The sequence below is a fragment of the Mya arenaria genome, chromosome 2, assembly GCF_026914265.1.
Source record: "Mya arenaria isolate MELC-2E11 chromosome 2, ASM2691426v1".
Taxonomy (NCBI): Eukaryota; Metazoa; Mollusca; class Bivalvia; order Myida; family Myidae; genus Mya; species Mya arenaria.
Window position 1 is genome coordinate 43,723,566 of NC_069123.1, and position 24,050 is coordinate 43,747,615.

The 24,050-nt window shown below is 33.5% G+C and overlaps 1 long non-coding RNA gene across 1 annotated transcript; it reads left to right on the top strand.

Annotated features, from left to right (window-relative positions):
- Positions 1–7,647: 7,647 nt before the first annotated feature.
- LOC128242040 (uncharacterized) lies at positions 7,648–23,365 on the top strand. The gene is made up of 5 exons (XR_008262534.1): positions 7,648–7,747; positions 17,088–17,212; positions 21,522–21,661; positions 21,900–21,981; positions 23,060–23,365. It is a non-coding gene; the product is annotated as an uncharacterized LOC128242040 (long non-coding RNA).
- The last annotated feature ends 685 nt before the right edge of the window (positions 23,366–24,050 follow it).

Consider the following 24,050-nt stretch of genomic DNA (forward strand, 5'->3'; position numbering starts at 1 on the left):
GCGTGTCAATAGGTGGTCTTCTTGAAGCAAGTGAAAATATGTTGACTTTGTACATAGCCAGTTGACATGAGCTATTAGGCTGTTTCGTCGTAGTCATTGTTTTCGTATTGAATATTAACCAATTATAAAGTATTTTCAGTTAAGTCACATACCGGTTTTATCCGTTTGTGATAATACGTTTTGCCTTTCGAAATCGCGTGCGAAAGAAAAATGGTAAACATCTTGACTTTTATTCGATTTCTTCCTCAAACTGACTTGCCGTGTCTGCGGACCAATGCTCACTAAACAGGAATAAAGTATGTCCCTGTACAATATCTTTTTTTAATGTAGAGGTACTGTTTGTTTTCAGTTAAACAATGAACAATTTAATGAATTATAAAATGACGTACTGGTTTGAGAAGCAGTTTCCGACAGTTTTTATACGTTTTTATTGAATTATTTATACGTGTTTAAATACATACTAAAATTGTTAACATTTTAGAGAACTGCAGCTCAAGCTGCTATTGTTGATATATTTTTCACATGTGTGACGTCACATATAGTGTATCTAATAGGGGCGCAAAGAGGGTACTTCCACTGTTCTGATTAGCTTGTAATGAGAAGCAGTTTCCGACAAATCGAATGCGTGGCAGATTTAAGGTGCCTATTGTGTGCTTTTATTATACATTTATTAAATATACTAAATATAAGACTGTAATGAGAGAAATATTATTTCATTCTTTAGCATTTACGAAAAATTTAAACCTTAAAATTTACGACAGCCAATTCATACTCGAAATCAGGCAGACACTGAATACCAATTTTATGCTGATTCATTTCTGATAGAAACTTGTGTTGGTATACATTTTAGTGAATGTGGTGGCGAAACAAGCATGACACCAGTGTTCACAAATATGTACACAATATCATTGTTTGTATAAATCAATTTCAGACAATGCGAATGTCCGTCGGACAGTCGGACATGTCTGGTATATTTCCATTTTAACCGACGAAACTTTTGTTTTGGTCGGTCACAATGTCCGGTGAAAAATTATAGTCAGCACCGTTAAATTTTTGGAAAATTTACTTTCAGTTTCTAAATAAATGTTCAGAGTTATTTTTAACTATTATATCATGATTATTGTTTATCTGTGTATCACTATTTGTAAACCCCGTTTTGCACATGTTTCCGTAAAAGCCGAAAATACACGTAAGGTTCCGATTTCATCTCGCACTCTGATACTTTTTAATAGACGGAATTTTACGGAGATGTTCGGAAATTACACAATTCTGTATGTATTTATTTCGGCCAATTGGTTCCCGGCAATCGTGTTAATTTAAATATGACGATGAATATACTGAGCTGACACTCTTTCCGCTCTGTTTAACATTGCCCATAACAAGAACTTAACTTTCGTTTTCGCATAAATGTTGTGTCTGAGTTTGACATGTAGTACAATTCGTTATATTTTATAACTGTACTGTATCTTTAATTTAAAGATGAATTTAAATAGTAAGATCTAGCAACTCCATTGGTAGACAAACCGGATGAGTTTTTTGGGAGGCAAGGAAGGAAAAAAATTATTATGACTCAAGATCCGAAATATTGATTTTTTTGCCCTGATGTTTGGCTCCTTTTTTGTAATTTATAATAGTAGGACACATCTAACCAAGAAGATCTAAACCTGTTATAATGGGGAATTACAAAACTTAAATAAGAGGCTTAAACTCAAGGTTTAGGCTGATGTAACTGAATACTGTTTGTAACATTGCGACAGGTAAATATTTGGTGCGACAGGTAAACTTTCAGTGTTTACCTGTCGCAATGTCCTGTGAAGAAAAAAAAGTTTTCGCATTGTCTGCAATTTAGGAAAACCTTGTAGCTATTCATAGATATGCAAATTAGGTTCACACGCATGTGCAATACGCTGCGCGTGGTGTACAAAATGAAAAATAAACATTAAACATTAGATAATAATAAAAGTTACTAACGTGTCTCGGTAAGAATTTCAACTTTTGATTGCCTAGTTACCATATAGATGAATTGCAGTACTTCTCTATGAAGATATAAAGAAAGTACGCGAAAAAGCGATTTGTCGGAAACTGCTTTCCGTCGGAAACTGCTTCTCAACCAGTATTTTGGTTGGGAATTTCAGTAGTCTAAAATAATAGACGTGTTATACGGAATTCTTCCAATCCCTAACGTCTAAACGGGTTGGTGCAAAAAGCGGGGGTGTTTTAAAATATTGAAATTGTATTAAGTAAAGTATTTTATGGTTGAAATTGATCATAAGGTTTATACTCAATGTATCTGTAGTGTGGGTGTACCAAGACAAAACCACTCAACTTCGGAATTTGAATATATTTATTTATACGTTGTCGAATGAAACCAGGCACGTCTAAATAATAATTAAATATGAATGAATATTTCAGCTCAAAGATAAGAGCGAATATTAAATAAGTAAGAATATAGTAACAACTGTTACAATTGAAATCTTGACTTGCGTCGATGATGATTCAGAATGGAATGATATATGTGTATATATAAATAAGGGCGTGTGCAATGAAGTGGGAAAAAAGGGAAAAGGCATTATGAACCAATCAATCACTCTATAAATTTAGACAAACTCGCATAACCAGTATTCACGCTCTGACGCACTCGGACACAGACGGACATTGACGGACATAGACGGACAGTAACGCACAGAGGACAATAACCACGTAGCACAACATTAAACACAATGATACACAAACAATACAAAACAATATACGATATAGAACCATACCAAACACACAAATTGATAAAATACTGAAATATGCACCTTGCTACATATCATCTATCGGTGTATACCATCTATCAATGTAATCCGAAACGTGCCGAATAACGTTCACGTGAATGGGTACCTGCACTTCGGATTGTTTATATTCATTCGAGAGAACTGTCAGCTACAAACATTTGAAGATCATGTCGTTTCCCCAGCAATTAAAATATATACGTAATTACATTTTTAGCTCGACTATTCGAAGAATAGGTAGGCTATACTACTCGCCCCCGGCGTCGGCGTCCGGTTAAAGTTTTAGGGCAAGTTGGGATTTTCACTTATAAGTCCAATACCCTACATTCAATTGGCTTAGTACTTCACACAGTTGTTCAGGGCCATCACATGATGAGGTTAGATAACTCCATAGTATTCTTTACACAGATTATGGCCCCTGATTGACTATGGAACTTGGGTTAAAGTTTTAGGGCAAGTTGGAATATTTATTAATAACTTCTATATCCTTTGTTCAATTGACTTATTACTTCAAACAGTTGTTCAGGACCATCACACAATGAGGTTACATAACTCCATATTATTATAATATAAGTTATGGCCCCTGATTGACTTAGGTTAAAATTTTAGAGCAAGTTGGGATTTTCACTTAAAACTCCAATACCATTCATTCAATTGACTTAATACTTCACACAGATGTTCAGAGCCATCACATAATGAGGTTAGATAACTCCATATTATCTTTTATACAAATTATGGCCCTTGATTGACTATGGAACTTAGGTTAAAGTTTTAGGGCAGGTTGGGATATTGTTTAATAACTTCTATATCCTTCATTAAATTGACTTAATACTTCACACAATTGTTCAGGACCATCACCCAATGAGGTTACATTACTCCATACCCTCAATACAAGTTATGGCCCCTGATTGACTTAGGTTAAAGTTTTAGGCAAGTTTTTAAAAGGGCAAGTTGGGATTTTAATAAAAAAAACTTCTATACCGTTCATTAAATGCACTTAATAAAATTCAATATTATTTACGACCATCTTACAATAAGAAGCATAACTCCGTTTTAAGCCTAAATACAAATTATGGCCCTTGAATTTTTTTATTTTTTTTTTATTTCCTTTGAAAGGCATATTTGTATATTCTTAACCACATTTTCATAATGGGAAATCAAGTTATTTGAATGACTGGCGTCATTGTTTGGGCGGGCTGGTGGGAGGGCAGCATCAAAGTCACCTTATGTATCAAATAATTTTAGTTAGGTTTGACATAAAGAGACCAAACTTGGTATTATTACATCGTCATTGTATTCTAAGTCGAAGTGGCGCAGATGACGTCACTGACAGGTGCTTCTTAACAACGTGCATATTCGCGGTCACGTAACCTCCATGTTTGGTATTGTTATCTAGTGAAAATGTCATATACATGTACACTGATTGATTATACATACGTCACAAAACAAAATGACCGACCCCTATGTCAACAAATAGGTCAGGTGTCGGACACATACTATAGAAATACTTTTTATGGCCACATTATTTGAAAGGTAATTAAATCCTCAACATATATGTATTAAAAATTATACATTTATATATCAACTTCGATTTAACAGTAAGCAAAGGAAGTCTTAGTACACTGATAGATGATACACACAGGCTATATTCATATTTTACCATGTAAGTTAAAAGTTATTTTGCACATAACAAGCATTTAATGCATTAAAACACATTGTTTAATTACCTTTCCAATAAATGAAAGTTGACTGACACAGACAACAATTAATGCCAAGGGGAACAACTCGATCCAGTCGTAATAACTCGGGCACCTCTGACAAGCTTCGAGATAGACCTTGTTATGCACCAGTCAATTTTAACCACCTTCCAGTAGGCGAATAGTTTTTGTGTCGCCTGAAAAGACTACATATAGGGGTTACTTTTGTCGGCGGCGTTGGTGGCGTCGGCGGCGGCGTCCGCGTCCCATTTTCGCTTGTCCGGGGTATATCTCCTAAACTATTAGTGGTATCAACTTGAAACTTCATATGTACATAGATCTAATTGAGGGCAAGTGCAGTGCACAAGAACTGTTACTCTTGCTTCCATATTTTTAGAGTTTTGCCCTTTGTTATTTTTCATGCTTAAAATTTTGTCCGGGCATATCTTGTAGAATATAAGAGTTATCAACTTGAAACTTCATATGTAGATAGATCTCATGGAGGGCAAGTGCTGTGCACAATAACAGTAACTCTTGCTTTCTTAGTTTTAAAATTATTGCCCTTTGTTAATTTTCATGCTTAAAGTTTTGTCCGGGGCATATCTTGTAGAATATAAGAGGTATCAACTTGAAACTTCATAGCTAGATATATCTCATTGAGGGCAAGTGCAGTGCACAATAACAGTAACTCTTGCTTTCTTAGTTTTAAAGTTATTGCCCTTTGTTAATTTTCATGCTTAAAGTTTTGTCCGGGGCATATCTTGAAGAATATAGGAGGTATCAACTTGAAACTTCATAGCTAGATAGATCTCATTGAGGGCAAGTGCAGTGCACAAGAACTGTTACTCTTGCTTCCATATTTTTAGAGTTTTGCCCTTTATTTTTCATGCTTAAAGTTTTGTCCGGGGCATATCTTGTAGAATATAAGAGTTATCAACTTGAAACTTCATATGTAGAAAGATCTCATGGAGGGCAAGTGCAGTGCACAATAACAGTAACTCTTGCTTTCTTAGTTTTAAAATTATTGCCCTTTGTTAATTTTCATGCTTAAAGTTTTGTCCGGGGCATATCTTGAAGAATATAAGAGGTATCAACTTGAAACTTCATAGCTAGACAGATCTCATTGAGGGCAAGTGCAGTGCACAATAACAGTAACTCTTGCTTTCTTAGTTTTAAAGTTATTGCCCTTTGTTAATTTTCATGCTTAAAGTTTTGTCCGGGCCATATCTTGAAGAATATAAGAGGTATCAACTTGAAACTTCATAGCTAGATAGATCTCATTGAGGGCAAGTGCAGTGCTCAAGAACCGTTACCCTTGCTGCCATATTTTAGAATTATTGCCCTTTGTTAATTTTCTTGCTTAGGTTTTGTCCGTGGCATATCTCGTAAACTATAGGAGGTTTCAACCTGAAACTTATTCCGTAGGTATATCTGATTGAGGGTTCAAATGCCACCTACACTTGAAAGTTAAATGGCAACATCATTGTCTATAAATGAATAAAATGCCAATCTAACAGCTATAATGTCGACAGTAAATAATTCGTCAGGCGACACATCCGACTCGCGGAGTTCTAGTATTTTTAATGGTTTTATGAAATAAAGTATCCTTATTTTGAAAGAGAAATGATGTTATAAATGATATCAATGTTCATAATAAAGTTCAAGTTGATTTAAAGGTTAAAGTTTTAGGGCAGGTTGATATTTATTTATAACTTCTATACTCTTCATTCAGTTGACTTAATACTTCACACAATTGTTCAAGACCATTCACACAATGAGGTAACATAACTCCATAATATCCAATTCCATTATATCTTTGATACAAGTTATGGCCCCTGATTGACTTAGGAACTTCTGTTAAATTAAAAGGGCATGTTAACATTTAAAGCTGCACTCTCACAGATTGAACGTTTTGACAACTTTTTTATTTTTTGTTTTGGAACGAGCAGATTTTAGCGAAAATCCATTGAAACCAGTTAACTAAGACTGCTGAAAAAAATTTGATTGCAGATATTTGTATATAAGTTAAAAAAAAACATGTGTTATGCATTTTTCTTAAACCTTAAGTAGCAGTTTAGGCCATAAAACATTAATTTTCGAATGGAAATATGAAAATCTATGATCTGATTTTTTGTCAGCAATCTTATATCATTGGTTTGAAGATATTTACGCAAAAATTTCTCTTTCCAAGACAAACAAAATAAAAAGTTGTAAAAATGGTAAATCTGTGAGAGTGCAGCAGTAGGTCAAGTTTGGATTTTAATAAAAATGTCCTATACCCTTCATTCAATTGATTAAATACTTCACACAATTAATGATGACTATCTTACAATAAGGTTACATAACTCCATTTTAGCCCTTAATACAAATTATGGCCCTTGATTGACTTTTTTGTTTTAAATTTTCTTTTTATTTCTGTTGACAGGCACATTTTTATATTCTTAACCATGTTTTGGCAAGGAAAAACAAGTTGTTTTACTAACTTGCATCATTGTTCTGACGTCTTTGTCACCATTCAAGCAAAAAAGCAAGCATTACTTGGGTGGAGAAATCACAATTTTGAATTTATGTCAATTTGAAATTTAAATTTCTATGAGAATATTAAGGGTTCTTTTAAGCACATACTAATATAAACTTTAAAACCTTAAATGCTTATACAGAAGATAACTTTAACACCATTCTCCAACGCCTAATAAAAAAATAAAAAAGGATGTGACCATAACCAAACATTTTTTTAAGGCCTAACCAGATCTAATTTGAGATCATGTTGTGATTATCTCCCTTTGACCATAAGTGGTTATTGAAGGTACATATTGACCTGTGTGGTCTTTTGTTGTCATCAGGTGTGACCAGTTGTTTGCTCAATTTAGGAGGGAGTTTTGAAAGTCATTGTTCACCTGACTTCTCTGGTAGACACAGCTGATAATTTTACATGATGATATAATACTTTCAAGATCATTTAAGAGGTTGGTCATGGTATTTTTTCTAGTTGGTTATGATTGCAGTTGGACTGTTATTTGTATCAAAATTGTAGTAATTGTATTGTTAAAAAATTCAACATGGTGGTACATAAATGTATTCTTGGCATAAACATTTATGTTTTTTGTTTTTTGAACTATACTGCATATCAAATATGATTTGTATCTTTTTCTTATAGAAGGATTGAACTCTTTCATCTTGAAGTGTGTTAATAGCAATATATCCAGCAACCTGTCTGAAGTTTTGCCAGAACAACTACAACATTGGACCACATGCATTGGAACCTTATGATTTAAGGTACCTTATTAGTAATGAAGTGAATGTTTATGTACATGAATTTGTTTTAACCAAAGAATATTGATGTTTGAGTATGAAATTGTAAATCTAATAATACATAATATAAATAATACATTATTTTCTTATATAGTTTTGACATTTTAACATTTATACACAAGGCAATAGAAATAAAAAGTGAGTCGGTTTCATTAAAGGGACTGTACACCAGATTGGCACTAAAGAAGTTTTTTCTGTAAAGAATCTCATGGCAATTATTTTGTTTGCAATAATTGATAGGACCAGCTCATTTGAATGAACTCAAAGGGTATTGCACATATTAATTGCTAGAGCCACTGATGGAATATCACTTTATTTATTTAAGGGGCTGCTGATCGTTTGGTTAATCCTCATCTTGGAGGACTCCTTTGAGAGCTTGTGGATGCAGTAATCTGCACAGCCGAGTTATCTGTTTAGGAGCCTTCCTCTGATATTTGAAACAAAATTATCTTTCTATAGATAGCTTGGGTTCAAAATGTTTTTCTTATTGAAGGGGCTGCTGATCTTTTGGTTAAACCTCATCTTGGAGGACCCCTTTGAGAGCTTGTGGATGCAGTAATCTGCACAGCCGAGTTATCTGTTTAGGAGCCTTCCTCTGATATTTGAATCAAAATTATCTTTTTATAGATAGTGTTTTTTTCTTATTTTGGGAATGTAACGTATACCAGTGACATTTAGATTTTTATGAAATTGTAAATCTAATAATACATAACATAAATTAATAATACATTATTTTCTTATATAGTTTTGACATTTTAACATTTATACACAAGGCAATAGAAATAAAAAGTAAGTCGGTTTCATTAAAGGGACTGTACACCAGATTGGCACTAAAGAAAAAAAAATCTATAACCAATATCAGGGCAATTATTTCGTTTGCAATAATTGACAGGACCAGCTCATTTGAATGAACCCAAAGGGTATTGCACATATTAATTGCTAGAGCCACTGATGGAATATCACTTTATTTATTTAAGGGGCTGCTGATCTTTTGGTTAATCCTCATCTTGGAGGACTCCTTTGAGAGCTTGTGGATGCAGTTATCTGCACAGCCGAGTTATCTGTTTAGGAGCCTTCCTCTGATATTTGAATCAAAATTATCCTTTTATAGATAGTGTTTTTTTTCTTATTTTGGGAATGTAACGTATACCAGTGACATTTGGATTTTTATGAAATTGTAAATCTAATAATACATAATGTAAATTAATAATACATTTTTTTCTTATATAGTTTTGACATTTTAACATTTATACTCAAGGCAATAGAAATAAAAAGTGAGTCGGTTTCATTAAAGGGACTGTACACCAGATTGGTACTAAAGAAAAAAAAATCTATAATGAATCTCAGGGCATTTATTTTGTTTGCAATAATTGATAGGACCAGCTCATTTGAATGAACCCAAAGGGTATTGCACATATTAATTGCTAGAGCCACTGATGGAATATCACTTTATTTATTTAAGGGGCTGCTGATCTTTTGGTTAATCCTCATCTTAAAGGACTCCTTTGAGAGCTTGTGGATGCAGTAATCTGCACAGCCGAGTTATCTCATTAGGAGCCTTACTCTGATATTTGAAACAAAATTATCTTTTTATAGATAGCTTGGGTTCAAAATGTTTATTTATTTAAGAGGCTGCTGATCTTTTGGTTAATCCTCATCTTGGAGAACTCCTTTGAGAGCTTGTGGATGCAGTTATCTGCACAGCCGAGTTATCTGTTTAGGAGCCTTCCTCTGATATTTGAATCAAAATTATCTTTCCATAGACAGCGTTTTTTTTTTCTTATTTCGGGAATGTAACGTATACCAGTGACATTTGGATTTTGGAATTATACAGCTATCTGGTTGAAATTTGGCCAGTTGACAGTACTTAACCGAAGAATATTGATAATTGAGTATGAAATTGTAAATCTAATAATACATAATATAAATTAATAATACATTATTTTCGTATATAGTTTTGACATTTTAACATTTATACTCAAGGCAATAGAAATAAAAAGTGAGTCGGTTTCATTAAAGGGACTGTACACCAGATTGGCACTAAAGAAAAAAAAATCTATAACGAATCTCAGGCCATTTATTTTGTTTGCAATAATTGATAGGACCAGCTCATTTGAATGAACCCAAAGGGTATTGCACATATTAATTGCTAGAGCCACTGATGGAATATCACTTTATTTATTTAAGGGTCTGCTGATCTTTTGGTTAATCCTCATCTTGGAGGACTCCTTTGAGAGCTTGTGGATGCAGTAATCTGCACAGCCGAGTTATCTCATTAGGAGCCTTCCTCTGATATTTGAAACAAAATTATCTTTTTATAGATAGCTTGGGTTCAAAATGTTTATTTATTTAAGGGGCTGCTGATCTTTTGGTTAATCCTCATCTTGGAGGACTCCTTTGAGAGCTTGTGGATGCAGTTATCTGCACAGCCGAGTTATCTGTTTAGGAGCCTTCCTCTGATATTTGAATCAAAATTATCTTTCTATAGATAGCGTTTTTTCTTTCTTATTTCGGGAATGTAACGTATACCAGTGACATTTGGATTTTGGAATTCTACAGCTATCTGGATGAAATTTGGCCAGTTGACAGTGCTTAACCGAAGAATATTGATAATTGAGTATGAAATTGTAAATCTAATAATACAAATTAATAATACAATATTTTCTTATATAGTTTTGACATTTTAACATTTATACTCAAGGCAATAGAAATAAAAAGTGAGTCGGTTTCATTAAAGGGCCTGTACACCAGATTGGCACTAAAGAAGTTTTTTCTGTAACGAATCCCATGGCAATTATTTTGTTTGAAATAATTGATAGGACCAGCTCATTTGAATGAACCCAAAGGGTATTGCTGATATTAATTGCTAGAGCCACTGATGGAATATCACTTTATTTATTTAAGGGGCTGCTGATATTTTGGTTAATCCTCATCTTGGAGGACTCCTTTGAGAGCTTGTGGATGCAGTTATCTGCACAGCCGAGTTATCTGTTTAGGAGGCTTCCTCTGATATTTGAAACAAAATTATCTTTCTATAGATAGCTTGGGTTCAAAATGTTTTTTTTTATTGAAGGGGCTGCTGATCTTTTGGTTAAACCTCATCTTGGAGGACCCCTTTGAGAGCTTGTGGATGCAGTAATCTGCACAGCCGAGTTATCTGTTTAGGAGCCTTCCTCTGATATTTGAATCAAAATTATCTTTTTATAGATAGCGTTTTTTTCTTATTTTGGGAATGTAACGTATACCAGTGACATTTGGATTTTTATGAAATTGTAAATCTAATAATACATAACATAAATTAATAATACATTATTTTCTTATATAGTTTTGACATTTTAACATTTATACACAAGGCAATAGAAATAAAAAGTGAGTCGGTTTCATTAAAGGGACTGTACACCAGATTGGCACTAAAGAAAAAAAAATCTATAACCAATATCAGGGCAATTATTTCGTTTGCAATAATTGACAGGACCAGCTCATTTGAATGAACCCAAAGGGTATTGCACATATTAATTGCTAGAGCCACTGATGGAATATCACTTTATTTATTTAAGGGGCTGCTGATATTTTGGTTAATCCTCATCTTGGAGGACTCCTTTGAGAGCTTGTGGATGCAGTAATCTGCACAGCCGAGTTATCTGTTTAGGAGCCTTCCTCTGATATTTGAAACAAAATTATCTTTCTATAGATAGCTTGGGTTCAAAATGTATTTTTTTATTGAAGGAACTGCTGATCTTTTGGTTAAACCTCATCTTGGAGGACCCCTTTGAGAGCTTGTGGATGCAGTAATCTGCACAGCCGAGTTATCTGTTTAGGAGCCTTCCTCTGATATTTGAAACAAAATTATCTTTCTATAGATAGCTTGGGTTCAAAATGTATTTTTTTATTGAAGGAACTGCTGATCTTTTGGTTAAACCTCATCTTGGAGGACCCCTTTGAGAGCTTGTGGATGCAGTAATCTGCACAGCCGAGTTATCTGTTTAGGAGCCTTCCTCTGATATTTGAATCAAAATTATCTTTTTATAGATAGCGTTTTTTTCTTATTTTGGGAATGTAACGTATACCAGTGACATTTGGATTTTTATGAAATTGTAAATCTAATAATACATAACATAAATTAATAATACATTATTTTCTTATATAGTTTTGACATTTTAACATTTATACACAAGGCAATAGAAATAAAAAGTGAGTCGGTTTCATTAAAGGGACTGTACACCAGATTGGCACTAAAGAAAAAAAAATCTATAACCAATATCAGGGCAATTATTTCGTTTGCAATAATTGACAGGACCAGCTCATTTGAATGAACCCAAAGGGTATTGCACATATTAATTGCTAGAGCCACTGATGGAATATCACTTTATTTATTTAAGGGGCTGCTGATATTTTGGTTAAACCTCATCTTGGAGGACTCCTTTGAGAGCTTGTGGATGCAGTTATCTGCACAGCCGAGTTATCTGTTTAGGAGCCTTCCTCTGATATTTGAATCAAAATTATCCTTTTATAGATAGTGTTTTTTTTCTTATTTTGGGAATGTAACGTATACCGGTGACATTCGGATTTTTATGAAATTGTAAATCTAATAATACATAATGTAAATTAATAATACATTTTTTTCTTATATAGTTTTGACATTTTAACATTTATACTCAAGGCAATAGAAATAAAAAGTGAGTCGGTTTCATTAAAGGGACTGTACACCAGATTGGTACTAAAGAAAAAAAAATCTATAATGAATCTCAGGGCATTTATTTTGTTTGCAATAATTGATAGGACCAGCTCATTTGAATGAACCCAAAGGGTATTGCACATATTAATTGCTAGAGCCACTGATGGAATATCACTTTATTTATTTAAGGGGCTGCTGATATTTTGGTTAAACCTCATCTTGGAGGACTCCTTTGAGAGCTTGTGGATGCAGTTATCTGCACAGCCGAGTTATCTGTTTAGGAGCCTTCCTCTGATATTTGAATCAAAATTATCCTTTTATAGATAGTGTTTTTTTCTTATTTTGGGAATGTAACGTATACCAGTGACATTTGGATTTTTATGAAATTGTAAATCTAATAATACATAATGTAAATTAATAAAACATTATTTTCTTATATAGTTTTGACATTTTAACATTTATACTCAAGGCGATAGAAATAAAAAGTGAGTCGGTTTCATTAAAGGGACTGTACACCAGATTGGTACTAAAGAAAAAAAATTCTATAATGAATCTCAGGGCATTTATTTTGTTTGCAATAATTGATAGGACCAGCTCATTTGAATGAACCCAAAGGGTATTGCACATATTAATTGCTAGAGCCACTGATGGAATATCACTTTATTTATTTAAGGGGCTGCTGATCTTTTGGTTAATCCTCATCTTAAAGGACTCCTTTGAGAGCTTGTGGATGCAGTAATCTGCACAGCCGAGTTATCTCATTATGAGCCTTACTCTGATATTTGAAACAAAATTATCTTTTTATAGATAGCTTGGGTTCAAAATGTTTATTTATTTAAGAGGCTGCTGATCTTTTGGTTAATCCTCATCTTGGAGAACTCCTTTGAGAGCTTGTGGATGCAGTTATCTGCACAGCCGAGTTATCTGTTTAGGAGCCTTCCTCTGATATTTGAATCAAAATTATCTTTCTATAGATAGCGTTTTTTCTTTCTTATTTCGGGAATGTAACGTATACCAGTGACATTTGGATTTTGGAATTATACAGCTATCTGTTGAAATTTGGCCAGTTGACAGTACTTAACCGAAGAATATTGATAATTGAGTATGAAATTGTAAATCTAATAATACATAATATAAATTAATAATACATTATTTTCGTATATAGTTTTGACATTTTAACATTTATACTCAAGGCAATAGAAATAAAAAGTGAGTCGGTTTCATTAAAGGGACTGTACACCAGATTGGCACTAAAGAAAAAAAATCTATAACGAATCTCAGGCCATTTATTTTGTTTGCAATAATTGATAGGACCAGCTCATTTGAATGAACCCAAAGGGTATTGCACATATTAATTGCTAGAGCCACTGATGGAATATCACTTTATTTATTTAAGGGTCTGCTGATCTTTTGGTTAATCCTCATCTTGGAGGACTCCTTTGAGAGCTTGTGGATGCAGTAATCTGCACAGCCGAGTTATCTCATTAGGAGCCTTCCTCTGATATTTGAAACAAAATTATCTTTTTATAGATAGCTTGGGTTCAAAATGTTTATTTATTTAAGGGGCTGCTGATCTTTTGGTTAATCCTCATCTTGGAGGACTCCTTTGAGAGCTTGTGGATGCAGTTATCTGCACAGCCGAGTTATCTGTTTAGGAGCCTTCCTCTGATATTTGAATCAAAATTATCTTTCTATAGATAGCGTTTTTTCTTTCTTATTTCGGGAATGTAACGTATACCAGTGACATTTGGATTTTGGAATTCTACAGCTATCTGGATGAAATTTGGCCAGTTGACAGTGCTTAACCGAAGAATATTGATAATTGAGTATGAAATTGTAAATCTAATAATACATAATATAAATTAATAATACAATATTTTCTTATATAGTTTTGACATTTTAACATTTATACTCAAGGCAATAGAAATAAAAAGTGAGTCGGTTTCATTAAAGGGACTGTACACCAGATTGGCACTAAAGAAGTTTTTTCTGTAACGAATCCCATGGCAATTATTTTGTTTGAAATAATTGATAGGACCAGCTCATTTGAATGAACCCAAAGGGTATTGCTGATATTAATTGCTAGAGCCACTGATGGAATATCACTTTATTTATTTAAGGGGCTGCTGATATTTTGGTTAATCCTCATCTTGGAGGACTCCTTTGAGAGCTTGTGGATGCAGTTATCTGCACAGCCGAGTTATCTGTTTAGGAGGCTTCCTCTGATATTTGAAACAAAATTATCTTTCTATAGATAGCTTGGGTTCAAAATGTTTTTTTTATTGAAGGGGCTGCTGATCTTTTGGTTAAACCTCATCTTGGAGGACCCCTTTGAGAGCTTGTGGATGCAGTAATCTGCACAGCCGAGTTATCTGTTTAGGAGCCTTCCTCTGATATTTGAATCAAAATTATCTTTTTATAGATAGCATTTTTTTTCTTATTTTGGGAATGTAACGTATACCAGTGACATTTGGATTTTTATGAAATTGTAAATCTAATAATACATAACATAAATTAATAATACATTATTTTCTTATATAGTTTTGACATTTTAACATTTATACACAAGGCAATAGAAATAAAAAGTGAGTCGGTTTCATTAAAGGGACTGTACACCAGATTGGCACTAAAGAAAAAAAATTCTATAACCAATATCAGGGCAATTATTTCGTTTGCAATAATTGACTGGACCAGCTCATTTGAATGAACCCAAAGGGTATTGCACATATTAATTGCTAGAGCCACTGATGGAATATCACTTTATTTATTTAAGGGGCTGCTGATCTTTTGGTTAATCCTCATCTCGGAGGACTCCTTTGAGAGCTTGTGGATGCAGTAATCTGCACAGCCGAGTTATCTCTTTAGGAGCCTTCCTCTGATATTTGAAACAAAATTATCTTTCTATAGATAGCATTTTTTTTCTTATTTCGGGAATGTAACGTATACCAGTGATATTTGGATTTTGGAATTATACAGCTATCTGGTTGAAATTTAGCAAGTTGACAGTGCTTAACCGAAGAATATTGATAATTGAGTATGAAATTGTAAATCTAATAATACATGATATAAATTATTAATACATTATTTTCTTATATAGTTTTGACATTTTAACATTTATACTCAAGGCAATAGAAATAAAAAGTGAGTCGGTTTCATTAAAGGGGCTGTACACCAGATTGGCACTAAAGAATTTTTTTTCTATAACGAATATCAGGGCAATTATTTTGTTTGCAATAATTGATAGGACCAGCTCATTTGAATGAACCCAAAGGGTAGTGCACATATTAATTGCTAGAGCCACTGATGGAATATCACTTTATTTATTTAAGAGCTGCTGATCTTTTGGTTAATCCTCATCTTGGAGGACTCCTTTGAGAGCTTGTGGATGCAGTTATCTGCACAGCCAAGTTATCTCTTTAGGAGCCTTCCTCTGATATTTGAAACAAAATTATCTTTCTATAGATAGCTTGGGTTCAAAATGTTTTTTTTATTGAAGGGGCTGCTGATCTTTTGGTTAAACCTCATCTTGGAGGACTCCTTTGAGATCTTGTGGATGCAGTAATCTGCACAGCCGAGTTATCTCTTTAGGAGCCTTCCTCTGATATTTGAATCAAAATTATCTTTTTATAGATAGTGTTTTTTTTTCTTATTTTGGGAATGTAACGTATACCAGTGACATTTGGATTTTTATGAAATTGTAAATCTAATAATACATAATATAATTTAATAATACATTATTTTCTTATATAGTTTTGACATTTTAACATTTATACTCAAGGCAATAGAAATAAAAAGTGAGTCGGTTTCATTAAAGGGACTGTACACCAGATTGGCACTAAAGAAAAAAAATTCTATAACGAATCTCATGGCAATTATTTCGTTTGCAATAATTGATAGGACCAGCTCATTTGAATGAACCCAAAGGGTATTGCACATATTAATTGCTAGAGCCACTGATGGAATATCACTTTATTTATTTAAGGGGCTGCTGATCTTTTGGTTAATCCTCATCTTAAAGGACTCCTTTGAGATCTTGTGGATGCAGTTATCTGCACAGCCGAGTTATCTCATTAGGAGCCTTCCTCTGATATTTGAAACAAAATTATCTTTTTATAGATAGCTTGGGTTCAAAATGTTTATTTATTTAAGGGGCTGCTGATCTTTTGGTTAATCCTCATCTTGGAGGACTCCTTTGAGAGCTTGTGGATGCAGTAATCTGCACAGCCGAGTTATCTCTTTAGGAGCCTTCCTCTGATGTTTGAAACATAATTATCTTTCTATATCACTAATTGATAGTGCCACTAATGTGACATCTCCTTATTTAGTTAAGGGGCTACTAATTTTGAGTTTTATCCTCATTATTATTCATAATTGATGGTACAATAGTGCCAAGAGTAATTTCTTGAGTAACTCACAGCACCACCCTCTTATGATTGTAGGAGCTTTCCCCTGGGTATAAAACATATTAATTGATAGGACCATCTTATTATTTTGTAATGAATAAAGCCAAAGGAAGTTTAAGATATTAGTTGATGGTTCCATTCACAGAATATTGGTACTACCAGAAGGGTGCCTCCATGTATATCCATGTCGATATCCTTTTGGTAAATGTGTACTTTTTATTTGTAGGACTACCAATGGGGAAGGGCTGTATTTAATTGTTGCTGTTAGCTATCTTGGTACCAGTTATGCCAACATTTACCTACCTGCAGCTGCAGCAGAGGCCCTGCCGACTTTAAACAATCATTAAGCTGGTAAGAATGGTACAAACATGTACAGAAACGGCATATATATAGTGGTGGGATATCTCCTTATTTATATTAGGGAGATACTGTTTTAGCTTGACTATTCGAAGAATATGGAGAGCTATACTACTCACCCAAGCATCAGCATCGGTGTCAGCGTCACACCTTTGCATGCAAGCACACATAGGTTAATATCTCAGCAACTCATTGAGGTATTGCATTGAGACTTTATACAATGGTACTCAACCAACCAACCTACTTAATTAACCAAGTTTTAAAAAAATAGTTTGCATTTAATGCAAAAAATAGGCCTTTATTTAATAAATCTGCCGCCTATGATCATAAATGATGACTTTCAGACTAATAGAGAAAATGGAATGAATTATCAATATTTTTCATTTCAATTCCCCAAATAGTCAGATTTGTTTGCTTCTGATAAAAAGCAAATGCATAATTTATTGTTTAAGTTCATAACATATCTTCTTTGGCATTCATCAAAATATAAAAACATAACCACCATAATAAATGAATAAAAACCATTCATCCGAATTAAATTGCCTACTTTCAGTTTCACTTCTGGAAGTTCTGTTATTTTCCGATATTTGCAATGAAGGTCAATGTCATGTATGTAAACATATTAGTGAGGCATAACAAAGAACAGCATTGTCTATTAGTTATTTTAATCCTTTTTCTTTACTGAATAATTTACTGTCACCTTTCAATTAAAAATCCTTTTGATGACAATATGACACAATTGTATTGAAGAACCCTTTAATTTGTTACATTCTCTCTGATTGGTTAAAAATATAGTTTTAACCAATGAAAATCGACCTTTTATTTGACCAGTCTAATTGACATTTCTTACGCAAATTCTGTCAGTTTCAAAGCAATGCATGAAATGTGCCCTGCTGATTTATTAAGTGTCACCCAATAGGTGTTGTTAAAACACACCATCAGTTGATAATCCAATTAAGCTTCAGGACAGGTAGGGCATTATAACTGTAAACAGGCATATATAATTAAACCCTGTGATAAATTTGCGTAACTTTAAACACATTTTTTTTTAATTCCGGGGAGACCGGGGGATAGGTCGAAATTCCGGGGGATTTTTTCCCCCGCCGGGGGATATGGCATGTATGTTATTATTCGACTTAGAAATTCTGGTTAAGGTTTTGAATGTTTCCTTCAATAAAATCTTTGCTGAGTTCGGTATTGGGTCATCTGGGGTTAAAAACTAGGTCACCAGGTCAAATTAAAGGAAAAGCTTGTTAACACTATAGAGGTCACAATTCTGAATGTATCTTCAGGAAACTTGGTCAGAATGTTAACATCAATAATCTCTAGGTTAGGTTCGAATCTGGATCATGTGCAGTCAAAAACTATGTCAAATAATTAGGAAAAGCATGTTCACACTGTAGAGACATTTATGACCATATGTTCATGGAACTTGATCAGAATGTTATTCTTGATGATCTTTAGGTAGAGTTTGAAACTTGGTAATCAGAGGTCAAAAACCAGGCCACTAGGTCAAATCATAGAAAAAATTTGTAAACACTGTAGAGGTTACATTCTCTTGATCGCCATGAAACTATGTCAGAAAGTTGGTGTTTAATGAAGTCTATGTCAAGTTTGAAACTGGGTAACCTGAGTTCAAAAACTAGGTCACAAAGTCAAATCGTATTTTTTTTTGTTAAAAACACTGTTGAGGCCATATTTTCTATAAACCTGGTCGGAATGTTCTTATAAGAGCAAGGTAAGGTTTGCAACTGGGTCATCCGTGAAATTAAAAAAAAACTTGGGTCACTAGGAAGGATCCAACCCCCTGTCACAATTGCCCCCGCCCTGAAAACACTTGTTTTACACTTGAATAGGATCAAGTGAGTGATGCAGAGCCTTCAGGGCCCTCTTGTTTCATTTGTTGCCAAGCAATAATCAAGTACATTGAGACTTAATGTTCAGAACCCAAATCAAATGTTACTGACATAAATGATATGCAGACACACACTCCAGCTAGCTGGCTCAAACTCCATATTTCCTAAACCCCCTAAAGGATGTTCATGAAACTTTTGTAAAATGTTCACCTTATCATGACTTAACATGCAGAACCCACATTCCAAGATAGCTGGCTGAAAGTCAAGGTCACAGTTAATGGTCAAACATTCAGGCCACAGATTTTGTGTACATGCCTACATTGTTTTTCTTTTGCACCCCTCAAAAAATTCCTATGAAACTCAGGTCAAATGTTCAACCTGTTCAGATGAAGTGGAGAACTCACATTCTAAGCACAGGGTCAAGGCCAAAGGTTCTAGCCATATAATTCATGTTTGCTATCTCCTGAACCTGATTTTCATAACAAGTGTGTCCAATGTTCATATCATCAACCCATACACATAATCAGTTCCATATCTCCCATTGTCAAATGTCATGGAATAAAATGAAACAAGCATTTGAGAGACATCTGGTTAGGTTTCCAAAAAGAGCCCTCTAGTTTGCCCTGGCACAAATGGACAGTGTTGTTAATATTAATGAAATATACTTGCCTTTAAATTCCTATGTTGATACTGATTTATGAGAGAATTCATGATTTGCAGTCATAAAATCTGTGGTAATAAAAGAAGTTTATGATTATTGTTCATTGCATAAAATAAGTTGTACAAGTTTTATATTTTATATAAATTACATTACGCAGCCTGTCAATTAAACTAGCCGGTCTGACCAAACAGTGTCCAGATTTGGTGGGGCTTATATCAGTTGCCTGTTGCTTTCTGCCATGTCTGTCTCTGATAATCGGCACTTAACAACAGTAGTGTAATTTCACTGTTTTCTATACATTTAACTCAATGTTATGTAAAGACAATTGTAGAAATCCAAAATTCTGACATTTTATTGCTCAAATTATGCTTTTTTGCATTGTTTGGTAACAAAGTGACCTTTAAGTCAACTATTTCAACCCACCAAATGTCTTCTTGTTACCGTCCATATTGTTATATACATATATTTTCCGTTAGTCTGAAAACAAGAAATTATCGATCAGTATTCAAAGCGTATGATATTGACAATATCTTTAAATCCAAGGCATATACAATTGCTTTTAACTTTGTTTGGACATAGTCTGTTAGTGAAAAGAAATGAAATCACATCTCATTGCTTATAAGAATTGCACAGAATTATAAGATTTTCTATTTTATTAATTGTTATTCATTTAAGCTTGCATATCAGTTCTAAGATGGTTGTCATTTTATGCTAAAGTGTCATATAGTTTTTTACAATCGGTTGTAGTACATTAATCATTCTTAAACTAAGTCAGAGTACATGTGAGTTATTTTTTGTATAATAAAACCTATTTAAACAGCTTACAACTGAGATCTTGGCAAATAATAATATTTGTCATAAGAACCCCATTGGAAATAAGTTGAATAACTTTAATGGGTTATCCTGTGTTATATATTTGTCCCATTGAATTAAATCTTAATTAACGCACGTAGATGTATCCAATGCATTCTAATGATGTTGTGATTTAGTAAAGATATCATCCCTTGTACTTTGGTAATCAGTCTGTGATATAACTTTATGAAATATTTGATTTGTTACAAAATGACAAATATAATTATATGCATAAATAAATCTCATAGATCTATTATCATGCAAAGGTCATAAAAAAGTTTATATAAAATGGTTATCAATAATAATAATTTATTAAACTTGCATAAAAAAAGGTGATTTTTATATGAAGAATGGAAGAAAAAGAGCGAAGTCCATATGATCTATTAGCAAACGTTGTTTATTGTTGACTTTTGTTAAGGAAATAAATACATGTTTTGTTTCCTTATATTTGAGTTTTATGAATATGTATAGAGATTGCCTTTCTATTATTACAAAATTCTGATGTAATATTGTTACCAGAAATAAATTACTTTTCAAATTAAGACATTAAAGCATTTATACTTGAATCAAACATAATGCATTCAATTAATAATGATAACTGGGGTGACCTGTGTAAAGAGAATGGTTACCCGTTGTTCAGCATTGAGTGTAGCGGGCACAGGCTGCGCATACAGCTGTCAATGTGACATCTTTTGTTACTTTTGATTCTCCCAGAGAGCCAACACAGCTCCATTACACACACAGGTTTCAGCAACTGGGTGTGGCGCACTGGGTGAGAAAGGCTTCCCAGTAATATTTGTGTCTTTTTTCTGACAAGACATTTGTAGTGAATTGTTCAGTTGCAGTGGTTTTGACGCCACTGAACCAGCACTGCTACATGGCAGATATACATGTTTGACAGTACAAGTGCATCGTCATTCTTTGCCATTTTCAGACACTCCTTGTTGTGCGCTGGCAGAAATGCAAAGTGGTACCACCAGTCGTCTATGCCACCTGTCCCCTCATTTTAGAGGCTAATGTGGACAGTCCCTGCAGTTTACAGCTAAGCCCTCAGTATAGCCCTACAAATTTTAGGTAAGGGATAAATTTTGGCTACAAGCTTATGATTTATGCACTCGTTTAAAGTCTGTACTTGTCCTAAGCGCAACTCACATTCCACATCAAAATTTAAGATCCCAGACTAAATATTTTTTTCAGATGTTCTGACTAAGCTTCATGTATGTACACTACTAATATTTGGATAAGAACTTTCTCAAATTGATAATGATTTAATAAATGAGGTATTCAAGATTTACACCCAGTCCTCTTGCAGATACTGCCGATGGCGCTTAGATCCAGTACATTGGGCCTGAGTTTCCAGTACGGCGAACTAGAGCCAGGATTAATATCAGACGGTGAGCTTCTGTGTATTTATTTCCTAAACACTGCTAGAAGTCTAAGCTTTCCTTTTGTCATTTTTCAACTAAAAAGAAGTTGACAGTATCAGGGACTAGATACTAATTGATGTTCCAAATGTGTACATAGAAAACCTGTTTTATGCTTTAAAATCAAGTAGTCAACAGGATTTTCATTCATTTTAAGAGGCACTGTGGAACTTCCATTATTTTCATTATTCAAATTTTTTAACACATTTTAAATGCAGTGAAGGGGCTTAATCAGGGATAAGGAACAACAAGGTCACAAACATTGTATCATTTTTCTTATTTCATCTAAATCTATAAATCTTATCTGGAGAAACATCAAATTTTGTTAGATCTCAATTTCTCAGAAAATGTAGCTGTCTGAGGACCTTTCATCAATGAGTATCACTGTCTTGAAATTGCTGTTGCGATAGAATTTTCATAGAAAAATACTAAGGAAAAAAGTGTATTTCTTACTTAGAGGTTTAAGTAATAGTAATAGTTTTAATTGTATAACAAAGGTTTGCATTAAAGTGACACTCTTATTCAAAATCAATACATACACATGTGTATCAAAGATACATTTTGGCTGATAAAACTTAACTACTTACTAAATAATGCATTTACGGTAAAAATTAATTACTTATAACAAGCTTGTAACTGTGAATTTAAAAGTTGAACACGCGAAGATATTAAATGATTGGTGAGTGCTAAAAGATTTACTGTGATGTACTATTGTCTCATTGTTAGAAATACTGTTTTTTCTGCACATTTCTTTCAAACTCAACTTGTTATCCTCCATAAGAACCATTGTTTTATACTTTTGTTCATCCTTTTTATTATCATCAATATACAATTTCATTAATTTTGGTAAATCTTATTTTGGAGTAAGAGTGCATCTTTAATGCGTCCGTGTCATTGTAGCCCAAGTAGTTCTTTAAAACAATTTTCCCCCACTTTGGTAGCATTTGATGACTTGAGCATTGCATTCTTGGATATATTTTCAAATTTACACATGATTGATATCAAATTTGAAGACAATTAATATGTGGTTTTGAATCATATTTTGTAGGACCTCTCTGTGGGTGGATGGATTCAGAGATGACCCCAAAGATGCGGCCATGACTGTGTCAGATGGACGTTATTGATGAAACCATCATGATTTAGTTTTTTGGTGATAAATCAACAGACAAAGTGTGTATAATTTGTGGATAAATAGTGTTAAAGCTAGAAACTTTTCTACGAATTCCTACTCAAGTGGTGAACTGGAATAATATTGTATATAACAAAGAAGAGAATCTTGTTGTGGGCCGTCTTCATACACAATTCTGCAGTCATCTGCACTGGACCTGTTGGGGCAGTTTGATTTGATTTATAAGTGGCTCTACTTAAAGCAAGCTTTTGTTATCACAAGCTTGATGTAATATTCTTCTTATTTTCAAACTGAAAAAAACCCCGACATTTGACAAGTTTCATGACATATTTAAGGCATATTTTCTGAAAATGTAAAAAAAATACAACTCTTCAAATACATGATTGTTTTTGAGTGAAAATTTAAGAAACAAGAAATTCTACCTCTTTTAAACCCAATATACCGGCTTGGAGACCGAAATCCATCTCTGACATTTCCAGAGGTTCTGTTCAAACTTGTGAATACTTTTAATAATTCGGGTAGTGGATTCAATTGACTGTAACATGACTGTATATTTCTTATGTACAAAATTAATGTTTTTTTTTTTCTGAATAGTTATGTTTAAACTTTTTATGCAGCCAATGGTGTTTTGGGCTTTTGTTAAAGATGCACTCCAACTCCCAAATGGGATTTACCACAATTCATAATATTATTTAAATATTTCAAAAAGGATGAATAAATGTAAAAAACAAAGGTTCTTATGAAGGATACCCAGTTTAATTTTAAAGAAATGAGCATAAAACACGGTATTTCTATCTTACGTGACTATAGTAGACCACAGTAAATCTTTTAACATTCACCAATCATTTAATATGTTTTGCGTTTTCGCTATTAAATACATGATTACAATCTTGTTATCAGTAATTAATAA